General features: G+C 34.3%; 1 protein-coding gene across 8 annotated transcripts in view; it reads left to right on the forward strand.

Moving 5' to 3' along the window:
• LOC126807946 (insulin-like growth factor-binding protein complex acid labile subunit) overlaps positions 1-15,045 on the forward strand; it is a 52,479-nt gene that overhangs the window by 19,900 nt on the left and 17,534 nt on the right. Inside the window, exon 1 of one of the 8 annotated variants that reach the window (XM_050532885.2) lies at positions 299-360. The exons of 5 other annotated variants lie outside the window; for them this stretch is intronic. The gene's annotated coding sequence lies outside the window, so the exon portion shown is untranslated. Of the gene's footprint in view, positions 1-298; positions 361-2,971; positions 2,991-5,378; positions 5,398-15,045 lie in introns of those variants that run through there. 2 more of the 8 variants (XM_050532890.2, XM_050532891.2) reach the window with 2 other exon arrangements.

Genomic DNA, 15,045 nt, shown 5'->3' on the forward strand with positions numbered 1-15,045 from the left:
AAAATTCTGATGCTGCTATTGTAATTGACATGCATGAGAATTTTTTTTTTTAAAAAAGCCTAAAGACGTAGATATTGTGATGTTGTTTGAATGAATCTATGCGTAATAACCATGACACAGGATTTGACAACAGGTTAATATAACTTTTAAATTATTTATGGTGAATTCATCAATTGTATATTTTTTTATATATATATATAAATATATAGTCAAGATGATATTTTCTGGATGACCGGAGAATGTCGAGATAGCGTCCTATGTAGATTGTCTCAACCACTGAGCCGTGTCATCACTACTGGAAAAACTTGCTGTTTTATCTGCGTTTATAATATCAGTGGGATGTACCTGGGTAAATTAGAGGTTAGGAGTATGTATGTATTTATATAGGTTTTATTGATATTGATATAGACGTTTATTGACTATGATAATTATACAGTAAATAAATAAACAATCTCCAGATCTGTAAATCATTTGGTGTTAAGTTTATAAAGGTATATGGAGTGCTACTACGTATAATTGCTTGAATATACGTTGTACATCATAAACTGCATTGAAATGATATATATAGCTACACAGTTAAACGTAAAACCTGTTTAAAGATACAGGTAGAGGGATTGCTGACATGTACCCATGTTTGGAAATACAGCCCCTGTCACTGACGTCACCGTTAGACACCAATTCAGACTTTATCAGGCACAGTCTTCCTGGTGCCTGTCAGTTTTCCTGCCATAGATTTGTCATTTTCTTGATAATTATGGACATCTTTTAGTCAGTGGTTTTCTTGATGATAATGGACATCTTTTAGTATTTTTTTTAAGTATAGCTGCTTTGTAAAAAAATAATGAAATAATAGTATGGCAAAACCAATGATGAGGACATCAGGCAATGAGGTTGATTTCTAGCAGCTGAGTCAATTTGAGGTACTACGGTACGCTTCTTCCTGATTGAGACATCTGTATACCAAGAATCAATTGGTACCCTATATATATATATATAGTGCTTCAGATTCCTAAAGAAATTACCCTAACATCTAACTTAGTCTATCTTTGTTCTCTCTAAGGTCCTTAAACATACATTATGCAAGAGCTAAATCTGCCTATTTCAGGTCTTTCTTTAGGCTTGAAATGTTATCTAAATTATTAGACATTAATTAACATATCCAGACCATAATCAACTCTTGATGTCAATGCTAGCCTGCGATATTTACTGGATTAGGATCTGATTTGATGCTCAACTTTCATTCATGAAATGGATAATCGATACTATGTTTTTATTGTACCGACTTTAGTAACGATGACAGAGGCTAGGCCGAACATTCAATCGCTAAAATCCAGGTTCAGAGCGGATCAATTTGACTGAATTTTTTAACAGATTCCCTTTACATTATCTAATTTTTAACTATTATAAAGAGAACTGCCAGCTCTTTATCTAATCTCCCATATGTAATGTAACTTTAAGTGAAATCAAAGTATTACATGTAGGCCTACCATTACCTGTATGCTTTAGTGGATGTTGAACCCATTTATACATGTACGACATAAACTTAGAAATGTTTCCTGCTGTCATCTATCTTGAGCCATTTTCTTGTCATGACATCTTAAAATCTCCATGACGAATGACCAGGAAACAGAATTCAATTCATGATGAAACAATGAAGAGAGAATGAAATGGGGTTTAAACTCCACTTGACACAAACTCGGGACTAACATATTGTTCAATTTGTTAGCGCATAGGGATCTGTAGCTGACACAAAGGACTTGAAGACGTTAAAAATGGAGGAGTGCAGAGATTTCGCTTCGAACAACCAGTGCGGTGGTTGCAATTATGTCACAAGTCTTGTGAAACCTTTAAAAGCTGATATCTCCGCTCGCAATAGAGTAATTTGAATGAAATTTTCAAATTATTAATTTTACTTTATCTATTTTCGAACTATTATAGTAAGAATGGCTTGCTCTTTATCTAAATCTTACATAATGTATCTTTAATAACTTCTGGTTATTTAAATTTTACATGTATATTGGTTTCTGTATAGAAAGTAAAAAACAAAATGGATACCAGATACATACCATGGTAATGGCAGTCACGAAACTGCCAAGACCCTATGAATTGGCATTAGGCTACATGTAGATTAAAGATCCTCTGATAGTTTGAATTCAAAATAAGAGGGAGCCACGGTGGCTAAGTGGGTAAGACGCGTGTTCGATCCCTGCATTGGCCGACAAAGTTCATCCAGATTTTCCGGCGTGGTTCCCCCTTGTCAGTGATGCAGGACGGAGGGCTGTCTAGTCATTCGGATGGGACGAAAAACCGAGATCCCATGTATACATTGGTGTGCACATAAAAGATCTCTTGGCAGTTGGAATTCGATATAAGAGTAGGCCATAGTGCTGCTGCCTGGGCAAAATTTCCCTCATAGCACACTGTATGACGTATGCCCGTCTTTATTAGCCCAGTTCGCAGCAGAACAGTAGGACGTTAAGCCCCATTTCATTTCATTTCATTTTCAAAATAAGACAAGGCAGTTACCACCTCTGCAAGGCTATATTTCCCCTTTAGCTCGAATTAGTGAAGGAAAATAAGCTGTTAAATCTCAATTCATTTCACTTCATTTCCATTCTTTTGACAGTTCATCAGGATTTTCCTGTCTTAGCCCAGTTGATGCAGAAAAGTTTTTATAGTAGAAAATAACATTGATTTGTGTTAATGGGGACGCCATGGATATAATTGATTTACAACTAGGTGGAATATTTAATTTAAATAGAAAGTTAACTGAGTACAGATTGATCAACACAAATAACTCATATATCACAAGATTCGTTTATTTTCTACTTGACTAGGTTTTATGTCTTCATAACAAACAGGGTGTACCAGGTTATATTATATTATGTCTGGTTGATCTTTCTAGTGGGATACATGTACTACAGTAACAGTGCATTATATATATAGGGGCTGTCTGGTTGGTCTCTAGTTGGGTATTCATTGCAGTACCGGTAGGTGTTATATATAATGGGATTCTCTGTTGGTCTCTCTAGCAATATATATATATAGGGGCTGTAGTTGTTGGTCTCAGGCAGGGTTACTACTGTAAGAAGCATTGTATATAGGGGCTGTATCTCTATCCGGGTATCAGGGAATGTACTACAGTTGTAGGGGCTAAGTTTTGGTCCTCATCAGGATATACATGTATATATACTGGTTCTACAGCTACAATGTACCCTGTAAGGATATATATACGGGGATACAGCATACAGGGATACAGCTACATATATATTGGAAATAGTAGTATTGTACACAGTATGATTTAATTGTGGAGATAGAAATTACAAGTCAGAAATTACAAGTCGTTATACACCATGTAATTTACGTACTTGTATACATTTTCTAATTGTCACAAATGGCTGGACCTCAGCAATTTTGATTTTAAAGTGCAGCAACCAGGCTAAAGACAAACATGTGTCCCATCTGAATGACTATAGATACCTTATCACACTGAAATGTGTGTCAAATAATATTGTCAATTTCATTAGATTTTGTATGTCGATTTCATTTCAATAGGATACCCTCCTTTAATTAAGGGTTTCCACTGTGTAGGTCCCCTGATCAAAGGTGTTAAGTATTAATTGTATTTGATTGTTATTTTTGTTGCATATTCTGTATATATTTGTCTACTATTTGATTGATAAAGATTTTGCATTCTCCTCTGTCGACCAAGGGGGGTTGGATGGCTGAATGGGTAGCGTGCGCGCGATGTATCATAAAGTCTGTCATTGAGTCGACTGGCGTGGTTTCAAATCCCCGGTTGTACGTGGCAAGGAGTAGGGTCGCCTGTCCAACCTCGTGGGTTTTCTCCGGGTCCTCCGGTTTCCTCCCACTGCTAAAGACCCCTACGCACAAGCGAATTATGTAAATAAAATTAAACCATATGTTAGTCCCGAAATGACCTAGTTTGTGTCGAGTGGACGTTAAACCCCATTTCTCTCTCTCTCTCTCTCTGTCGACCAAGTCAGCCAAAAATTAAACTAAAATTAGTAAACAAGGTTGTAATCTTCTTAACAAAATATAAATCCTATAGAGTATATGGACACGCTTCCCTAATCAACCATAAGTGTACATTGTACTGCACCTAGAAATTAACTGGTGATATAATTCCATTGTATATTAAAGACCGCGAGCGTGATTTAACCGATATAGGATATTCCCTTATAAACACCATACACGATTTTCAGGCCAGGAAATAACAAGGACAGCTGTCTAGTCATTCGGATGGGACAAAAAACCGAGGTCCCGTGGACAAATTGGCGTGCACGTAAAAGATTCCTTGGCAGTTGGAATTCGATATAAGAGTAGGCTGTAGTGCAAAATTTCCCTCATAGCACACTGTATGGCGTATGCCCGTCTTCATTAGCGCAGTTTAGGAGCAAAACAGTAGGACGTTAAACCCCATTTCATTTCATTTCATGTTTTGCGAAATCCAATTGAATCCAAACCAAAAGATTATATAGCAGTGATATTTTGATTTGTTTTTTTTTAATGAATGTTAAATAAACAATCTGAGATACATATTAGCTTGGATTAGGCCGTGATAAATTTTGATATTTTCCGATAAAGGCAAATCACACACAGTTATAATGTAATTTAAAGTAGCTAGGTCTCTTAACTCAATATCATCTAAAGTCTTTGACATTGAAAACATGAGTTATTTGTCAATTTAAATCAACATTGATGTTGTAATCTTACCGGGAAAGATGGTTTTCTGATATCCAATATTTAAGACAAAACAAACATTTTAAAATTGGTACACGAATCTTGTACCATGGTGCGTTTCTTTGCCATTTGTAACTAGGGACTCGAAGAACGAGGCTAGACATATTCATGTCAAACGGTCATGCCATATTCTTATCTGGAGAGCATGTGCAATAAATACTATCGGTGTAGACTGGAATAACCAGACGCTAGAGATTGCCTTTCGATTGAGACTTCTGGCGTATTGTACCGAACATAACTGATTAGAAATTAGAGTAAAAACAGAAACGATTGAATGTAATCAGTTTATATACATTCATATTACATTATTATATGTGTTGCTACCCATTTGTGTCAATTTCTAGGTCCTAAAATATAAGCGATTTAGCTCGTTTAAGTTATTTTAATTTAGAACAGAGAAAAATACAAGAGATGAAAAACTGTGTTGTTGATACAATGGGTTTTTGCTAATTACTCCATCAAGATATGTTTTAAGTAAATTTATTTGTGAATAAGCCGGCTTCCCAAGGAAAACATTACAATATGTTTGCTATATGCAGGTGGTGTTGACCCAACTTCTGTAAGGACAGGTACATGTATACCCATCACATGTCAGAAAAGTTATTCAGTTTTAACATCTCTACTGCTGTCAAGGTAGTAAGTGAAATGAAATTATGAAAACATGAAATGGAGTTTAACGGCCTACTCTTTTGCACTGGCTCGGCTAATGAAGACGGGGATACTCTAATGAAGACGGGGATACTCTAATGAAGACAGGGATACTCTAATGAAGACGGGGATACTCTAAATACAATCTGATTAAAGTACAGATTTATACTTCGTTTCGGTTTTTTTATACTTTCAATGGCCTACACTACATGAAGATATGACTGGTTGTAGTGATAGGTCGCGTCAGAGGTAATACGAGCGGCTTTTGTCCCTATGATGTCTGACATTTGATTAACTAATCAACATTGATGTTACTGGCTAGTGGATTACCCACAGTTATGTGCAAAACACGCCTAAAGCTCGCCATAACAGACCGTTTCATTGGCTAATCTCTCACATCATTCAGAATATGTCAATGATAACAACTCTTCCAGATCCTATGTAATAAAGACACGTAAAGCGATATTTTGAACTATAAAAACGAAACGAAATAGGATCTGTGTTATAATCAGATTGACGCTAATGGTAAGATTGGTGTCAGTCTAACCCTGCTACTGTAGCCATTGCTAGGCAACATATCAACATAGATCATACCCAAAATCATAATTGATTTGATGAGGTCACAAAGATTAAATTCTTGCAATGAAATGATAAAAGAAATGGTATAAATATGGTTGCTTCTAGATGTAATTATTAATCACTATTGATGAAAGTTAACGTTTAACACCAAATATTATATTATGATAAACCCCATCTTTTGATTGGTGAAATAGTAAGATGCCTACCTTCCCCCAGGGAGCCACGGTGGCTGAGTGAGTAAGACATTGGCTCGTTAACCTGGAAGTCCCGTATTTGATGCCTACCTTGGCCATAAAAGTTCATAAGGATTTTCCTGTGTAGTTCCCCCTTGTAAGTGGTGCAGGTCAGATGGCGTGGCAAGGGATAACGTATAGTTGTTCAGATAGTACAAAAAAAACTGAGGTCTCGTCTACACATTGGCGTGCACATAAAACATTGCTTGGCAGCTGTAGCACTGCTGCCCGGGCAGAATTTCCCTCACAGCACACTGTATGGCGTATGCCGATCTTCATTAGCCCAGTTGGAGCAGAACCGTAGGATGTAAAACCCCATTTCATTTTATTGCCCTCCACCTGTGGTCTGTGGACTAAAGAATTTCTATGGTCACGAAGGGTTAGGGAATATCTAAATTACCTAGGAGACAGCAAGATATTTTACACCAGATGCATATACTAGAATGTGCACTCAATACAAGTTGATAAAACCTCATTGCAATCTCGAATCATAACAATCCAGTATGTCCTTGAAATATTTCATTTATGAATTACAGCAATTGATACCATGCAGCTTAATCTTTGAACTTGAAATTAGCACCTAAATATTTGATAAGCTTGCATTTCAATGTTTAAAGAGACATGAGTAGGATCATAGAGAAATTTAAATTTGGGAGGTTGAGAGAATGGGGTGTGGAGGTGCATAATAGAGAGGGGAGCCATGGTGGCTCAGTGAGTAAGGTGCTGGCTCACTAACCAGGAAGTCTCGGGTTTGATACCAGTGTTTGTTGAGGAAGTTCCTCCATGTCAGTGGTGCAGGCCTAGCAAGTACAGCATCTAGTTGTTGGGATGGGATGAAAAACTGAGGTACTGTGTACACATTGGTGTGCATGATAAAGAACCCTTGACTATCGTAACCCCATTTCATTTCGTTTTGCAAACTTTCCTGTCACCATTGACGAAAGTGGACTTCTAAATTCACAACATTCTTTTCATCACCTTGGGATTGAACAGGACTGAGAAAGAACTGCAACCATAGTGTTCATACATAAAGACATTCTATTCCTTTCCTTTCCGTTCCTTCTGTTTCCATTCCTTCCTTTTCCTTCCCATTCCTTTTCCTTTCCATTCCTTTCCTCTCCTTTCCATTCTTTTCCCTTAGTTTACATTCCATTCCTTTCCATCCTTTCTATTTCATTCCTTTCCATTCCTTTCCATCCTTTTCCATCCTTTTCCATTCCTTTCCATCATTTTCCATTCCTTTCCATCCTTTTCACTCCTTTCCTTTTCAATCCATTTCATTCCATTTCTTTCCTCCTTGGAATATTTCTTGTCATTGAGTGTGTGTAATCTATGTTATTGCATCTTTAAACTATAAAAGCCTGGTATTAAGGATGAAGTATCTGGCTTATATAAGTAAACATAAAGAGATTTAAATGAATATCATTTGATCATTGTATATAGAATATAATATAAATACTTTCAAACATGCATGCAAATAAAATAAGTGGTAACTTGATGTTATTCTCAGCTCTCAACGTAGGTCTCATTACACTGGCCTTATACGTTCAGGGTCGCCTGTCCAATCTTGGGGGTTTTCTCACGGTCTTCTGGTTTCCCCCCACTGCTAAAGACCCCTTATGCGCAAGCGAATTATTGAAATAAAATTGAAAAATGCTTAAAGTACCTGTATTAACAGACCACAACAAGCATGTGTACGTGTTTAAATTACCTGTATTAGCAGACCATTAAAAACATGTTTACATGGTTAAATTACCTGTATTAACAGACCACATGTAAACCTGTGCAACATTTGTGTCAGTTACATCTACAGGTAATTAAGTTTGTGTTAAATTACCTGGCTAAAACTAAACCTGTACATGTATTTACATAATGTACCTGGTCTAGACATTGACTTTACACACCTTCACTTTTAACTAACAGGTAATTATAGGTGTACATGTAGGTGGGTATCTTATCATTATTAGGAGTGTTGGGTGGTCGAGTGAGTCTAATACTTACAGTTTATATTGTAAGGTCGGTTATTGAGTCAAGTGACATGGTTTTGGTCCCAAACTTTTCTTGACAAGGAGTAGGGTTGCTTGTCCAATCTCTTGGGTTTCCTTGGGGTCCTGCAAACGAATTATTGAAATAAAAATTTGACCATAAGTTAGTCTAGTTTATGTCCAGTTGAACGTTAAATCTTTTTGTGGGTATGTTAATAATAGGGTGGGTATCTTAATATCTGAATATTAGAGTGGGTATCTGAATATTAGAGTGGGTATCTTAATATTAGGGTGGGTATCTTAGTATCTAAATATTATGGGTGGGTATCTTAATGTCAGGGTGGGTATCTTAGTATCTTAATATTAGGGTGCATATATCTTAATATCTGAATATTATGGGTGGGTATCTTAGTATCTTAATATTAGGGTGGGTATCTTAGTATCTAAATATTATGGCTGGGTATCTGAATATTATGGCTGGGTATCTTAGTATCTAAATATTAGGGTGGGTATCTTAATGTCAGGGTGGGTATCTTAGTATCTGAATACTAAGTGCACTCAATACCAAGTAGGTTATTATGAGACTGATACTATATGGTAGACCTTTGTGCGTCAGGGGTTTTAACAATTGAAGGAAGCTGGAGGATATTGAGAAAACAAACTAGGTTTGGCAGGTGATCTTAATTAAACAATTATCTTTCCAAAATCAAATTCTTCACCAGGTATCATTCCAAAAATACTTTAATCCTAGATCTTTAATACAAATTTATTTCTCACCTATTTCAGAAGTATCTTACTCCGTGTTAATTAATGAACACAGTTTTAACACAAATTCTATACATCAAACTTCCCACATTTCAAAAATACTTTCATTTTTATTTCTCACCTATTTCAGAAGTATCTTACTCCGCGTTAATTAATGAACACAGTTTTAACACAAATTCTATACATCAAACTTCCCACATTTCAAAAATACTTTCATTTTATGTACTTCTTAAACATACATTATGCAAGAGCTAAATCTGCCTATTGCCTGTCTTTCTTCAGGCCTGAAATGTTATCTAAATTATTAGACATTTATTAACTTATCCAGACAATATCAACTCTCGATGTGATCACTAGCCTGCAATGTTTATTGGATTAAGTTCTGATTTGCTGTTCGACTTCCATTCATGATTTAATCATGAAATGGATAATCAAGTCTATGTTTTTTATCGTACCGATTTTAGTAATGATGATGGAGGCAAGGCCGAAAATTCAGTCGCTAAATCTTTGTTCAGGGTGGATCAATTTGACTGAAATTTTCAGCAAATTCCCTTTACGTTATCTAGTTTTTATACGCCCACATTTTCATGTGGACGTATTATGCCGTCGCCCCTGTCCGTCCGGACGTCCGTCCGTCCACAATTGTTTGTGGACTCTCTACAGGTCACAATTCTTATCCGATTTTGACGAAACTTGAAATATAGGTTTATCCCCAAAAGATCTCGGCTGCTTTGGATATTGGCATGTATCGGATCGAAACTTCATGGATTATAAATGGCCCCTGATTGTACAAAAAATCACGTTTTTAGCTTGTGGACCCTATAGAGGTCACAATTTTTATCCGATTTTTTTGAAACTTGAAATGTAAGTTTATAACCCAAAGATCTTGGTTCCGTTCGATATTCGCGCATATCGGACGTAACTTCCTGAATTATGGCCCCTGATTGTACGAAAAATCACGTTTTTAGCTTGTGTACCCTATAGAGGTCATAATTTTTATCCGATTTAAAAAAACATATTATTATAGCACCGTTACACCGTAAGGAAGGTTGAGTTCGAATTTCGTGAAAATCGGCCAAAAATTGACAGACAAAATGGCCGCCATTCGTTCTCAAATAGCGTAAAAATATGGTATATCAAGGTTGTGGACCCTATAGAGGTCACAATTTTTATCCAATTTTTTTGAAACTTGAAATGTAAGTTTATAACCCAAAGATCTTGGTTCCTTTCGATCTTCGCGCATATCGGACTGTAACTTCCTAAATTTTGGCCCCTGATTGTACGAAAAATCGTGTTTTTAGCTTGTGGACCCTATAGAGGTCATAATTTTTATCCGATTTCAAAAAACGTATTATTATATCACCGTTACACCCTAATGAAGGTTGAGTTCGAATTTCGTGAAAATCGGCCCAAAATTGACAGACAAAATGGCCGTCGTTCGTTCTCAAATAGCGTAAAAATATGGTATATCAAGGTTGTGGACCCTATAGAGGTCACAATATTTATCAGATTTTGTTGAAACTTGAAATGTAAGTTTATAACACAAAGATCTCAGTTCCTTTCGATATTCGCGCATATTGAATTGTAATTTCCTGGATTATGGCCCTTGATAGTAGGAAAAATCACTTTCTTGTTAGCTTGTTCTCTATCCATCTCTCGAAAATGTGGGCGTATCCTGCCTGGCAGCCGCTGGTTAACTATTATAGTGAGAACTGCCAGCTCTTTATCTAATCTCCCATAATGTATCTTTAAAAGATCTTAATATTACATTAAACCCCCCTCATTTCAAAAATACTTTCATTTTATGGACTTCATAAAAGATCTTAATAATACATTAACCCCCATTTCAAAAATACTTTTATTTTATGGACTTGATAAATGATCTTTAATCCCTGACCATTAATCTCAAGGGTTAATTAATGCAAGTAATTATATATATTTATTCCTTGCCCATTAAAAAAAATTCCTAGGCCTTCAATAATGAACAAAGTTTTAGCACAAATTTTATGGAAGATCTCTATATCAGTTTAAAGATGCATTAATCCATGGCCGTTAATCTCATTAATCTCGAGGATTAGCAGAATTTTATCACAGATTTTCTAGAAATAACAAGATTAATGTTGTGGCTAGACATGTTAAATATTAAATATTTATTGTTATATAGCCCATAGTAAACTTATTTGATTATCTACATCAAAGTAAATATGAAATAGATGAGAGTATTTGTGACGTCTAGTCGATGTTTATTTTATAATTAACACGTGATTAATCAATTAATTAAAATCAATCTGTTATGTTTATCCTGATTTTTGACACTTTTCTAAATTAAAACATTTAAACTGAAGACATTGATGTATTTTTAATAATAAAAACAATCTGGTTTATTGATTCAGTTAATTAAAATGTTGTTGTTTATTACAAATTTAACATCCAATAGATTATATAATAGGACATTATGGACAGGTTAATTTAATTAAGTTATTTGATATAAAAATAAGAAAATGGGTAAAAACCAAACAAATAAGTTCTAGTACATGTTTATTAAAAACACAGTGTTACAATTCGTTGTCATGAGAAGGGAGGGTGGGTCATCTTCTCCCTATATAGTTAATTAAAAACATAAAACTATAAGGATTGAATTATTTTGTGATGATCTATTTTGTTTTTTAATATTGGTAATATTTACATGCATATATTGTATTTCGTGTAATCTATTCAGTTTTATTTTATTGGTATTATTTATAATGAAATAGCATAAGTTTTGGTTGGGGAGGGGAGGTTACATGGCCAAGAATTCAAACCAGAATTATATTTGGATAATATGGATTCCTCACACTTTTAAAGTCCCCTACAGCACTTCTAAAGACCCTTGCACGCAAGATGATTATTGAAATAAAATTTTACCATATGTTAGTCCTGAAATAACCTAGTTTATGTTATGTGGACCTTAAGTTAAATTCTCTCTCACACACACACAAATTAGAATTCATATCATTATGTAAGTTAGATTTTAACAAGCTACATACATGTACCATAATTCAAGAAAACTATTAGTTTAATCTGAGAAGAAAAAAAAACATACAGAAATATCAGTGTTATAACTGTTAAACATACATTATGCAAGAGCTGAATCTGTCTATTGCAGGTCTTTCTTTTGCCCTGAAATGTTATCTAAATTGTTAATTAGACATTAATTAACCTATCCAGACCATAATCAACTCTAGATGGCATCGCAAGTCTGCGATCTTTAGTGGATTATGAGCCGATTTACGGCATAACTTTCCATTACGATTTAACGATTAAATGGATAATCGAGACTATGCTGTTTATTGTACTGACTTTAATAATGATGATCGAGGCTAGGCGGTAATTTCAATCGTTTAGTGGATCAATTTGAATGAAATTGTCAACATATATCCTTTACATTTACATTTAACTGTTATAGTGAGAACTGCCAACTCGTTATCTAATCTCCCATAATGTATCTTTAATAAAGCATTTGACAAGGTTTATAAATTATTTTAAAACTAAATTTAAAAATTTAAATTTTTATAATTGTTTAATGTGTTGATGTGTTGATATTTTCACATTTTTGTTCACGATCGGAATGTTTAAAATGATGATATGTATGTCATTAGGTACAGGTAGTACATTATACCAGGTGTGAATAATAATAGTATTCATAAATATTTTATTCTTCAAAATGCATCATGCATTAAAAGACTGAGATATATATAACAAAATTTAAATGTAAAGTATTTTATTGATCTGTAGATGGAGATATGTATATATTTTAAAATTAAAAAGGAGCCATACAAAGTTCAACTGAAAACATCCATTACAAATACTTCAAATAGATCAATTTAAATTCCATTTATAAAATATAATACAAAGTTGATTTCAAGACATCTAGCTATACCTATCTATTTTAAAGATTTCCATGGAAAATATCTAGGGCTATAAAATGAAAAGGCAAGTTCAGAATATGATAACTAAAATCAAAACGGAATAAACTGCTGGATGAAGGGGGGGGGGGAGCAGGGGCTGTACTAGTTAAAGAGCGATTAGAACTTTGAAGATCTTTGCTAGTTGGTAAAAGTAACTTTGGATAATATTTGAGAGATCTACTACAGATTGACCAATGAATGCATTTTCTTTCTGACACAATTCAATAAATATTTACATATTATAAAAGTGCACTATATAATTGTGGGATCTGAAAATAAGTCGGAGCTTATATAAATTCATCTCCCCAGGGAATATAATAAATTACATTATACTTGTATAAAATTACAACGTAAATGTGTTGTTTTCTCTCATTTAATTAATCAAAAAATTATATTGGATATAGTATAAATCAGCTATAGTACAAAAAGTACCAAAGTAGAAGCGAAACGATTATCTGATGTTCATAGTACGGAGAGGGTATGTTAAAATCGAGTTGTGGTGTGAGGAGAAAGAAAGAATGAATTAGTTACAAACAAGTTAAAAATGATTGTTTTTATCTTCTGTTAGTCTGTAATATCGCCCATAGTGAAGACAGACGTGAAACCCCACGAAACAGCAATCTTAAACACGTGTGTATATATGTTTTTCTAAGTCTGATTCTGATAGTGGTATCTAAGACAACGAAAACATTGCATAAAGTAAAAGTAGATCAAGCAACACCTGTGATCTGTTCACCTGTAATCAGCAAAAGATCAAAGACTTGAACCCACTTGAAACTCAGGTGAAAAACATTCATTACACAGTGGTTGGTCTATTATCTTTAATATAGATTGGTAGTTAACACTTTAAATACCAAACATGGTTATATAGATAAAACATGTAAGAAATACATTAGCACTTGGGGGTACAGGGGGTTAATCTTTGAAGGAGGTGGAGGGGTTAATGTCCAGGGGTTCTATGTTGTATAGATGTGAAGGAGTTTGTTTCTACAGAGGCTGGTAAAATTAGTATTTGATGTCCATGGGTTTTATTAAAGGGGTTTGTTTCTAAAGAGAATCATATTCAAGGGATATATTAAAGGAGTTTGTTTCTAAAGAGTTTGATATCCAGGGGTTTTATTTAAGGGAGTTTTGTTTGTAACAGAGGCTGATATCAAGTGATTGTATTTTTGTTGTTTTTATAACCTGATTAAGAATGCCGAGCGACAGATTGAGAGTCGAAGAAAAACAGACGTCTTTCAATCGTCCCCTCATTAATCACTTAATCTCTTTCTTGTTTATTTAAGATATTAAAATACCTTTAATCCGGTTCCTTTGAATTTAATACGATGTAGAGGAAATACACTTGAGCGAAGAGATAGCCTCGCTATTTGTTGTAACTGGACTGTGCGAAACTACCGTTCGTATATTACGTTGTTTTTTTTTTTTTAGAACAATATTTATTTGATCAATATTTACATATTATAAAGATACAGTATTGAATTATGGGATCTGAAAACAAGTCGGAGCTTATATAAATGCATTTTTCCCGTAATAAATTATTTACAAACATATAGATACATTGTTTATAATTCTAATCACAAGTTACATACAGTTATAAATTACAAAAACAAAACATTTATTCTCACTTGATGAAAATGTAGAAAATACTTAATATACATAGGTTAATGTGGTTAGGGACACGATTATCTTATGTTTATAGTGTGGTGGCAGTATTAATACCTTGACAGTATTCCCCATTCCATTCAGTTCTTGATAATTATGACTAATATAATAGGCCTATTTTGTAGTTAAATACAGTTTAAAGATACATTATGGGAGATTTTTATAGAGAGTTGGCCATTCTTGCTATAACAGTTCAAAAGTAGACGATGAAAGATGAATATATTGAAAATTTCAGTCAAATTACTTTATTCTGAACAAAGTTATCATCGTTGTAATATTTGACTAGAAATGGTAGTCAAATATATCTTCACCTTGGCTGATCATTTGATTGACAGGCGTTAACTCCACCTACATAATCTCGATTATCAAGTAACGTTTTCAATGGCTTGATACGGGGTTGCAGTTCAATTCGTATCACATTTATTTTTACTACAAATTAAAAATAGGACTTTTATTATA

Source organism: Patella vulgata, chromosome 9 (genome assembly GCF_932274485.2).
Source record: "Patella vulgata chromosome 9, xgPatVulg1.2, whole genome shotgun sequence".
Taxonomy (NCBI): Eukaryota; Metazoa; Mollusca; class Gastropoda; family Patellidae; genus Patella; species Patella vulgata.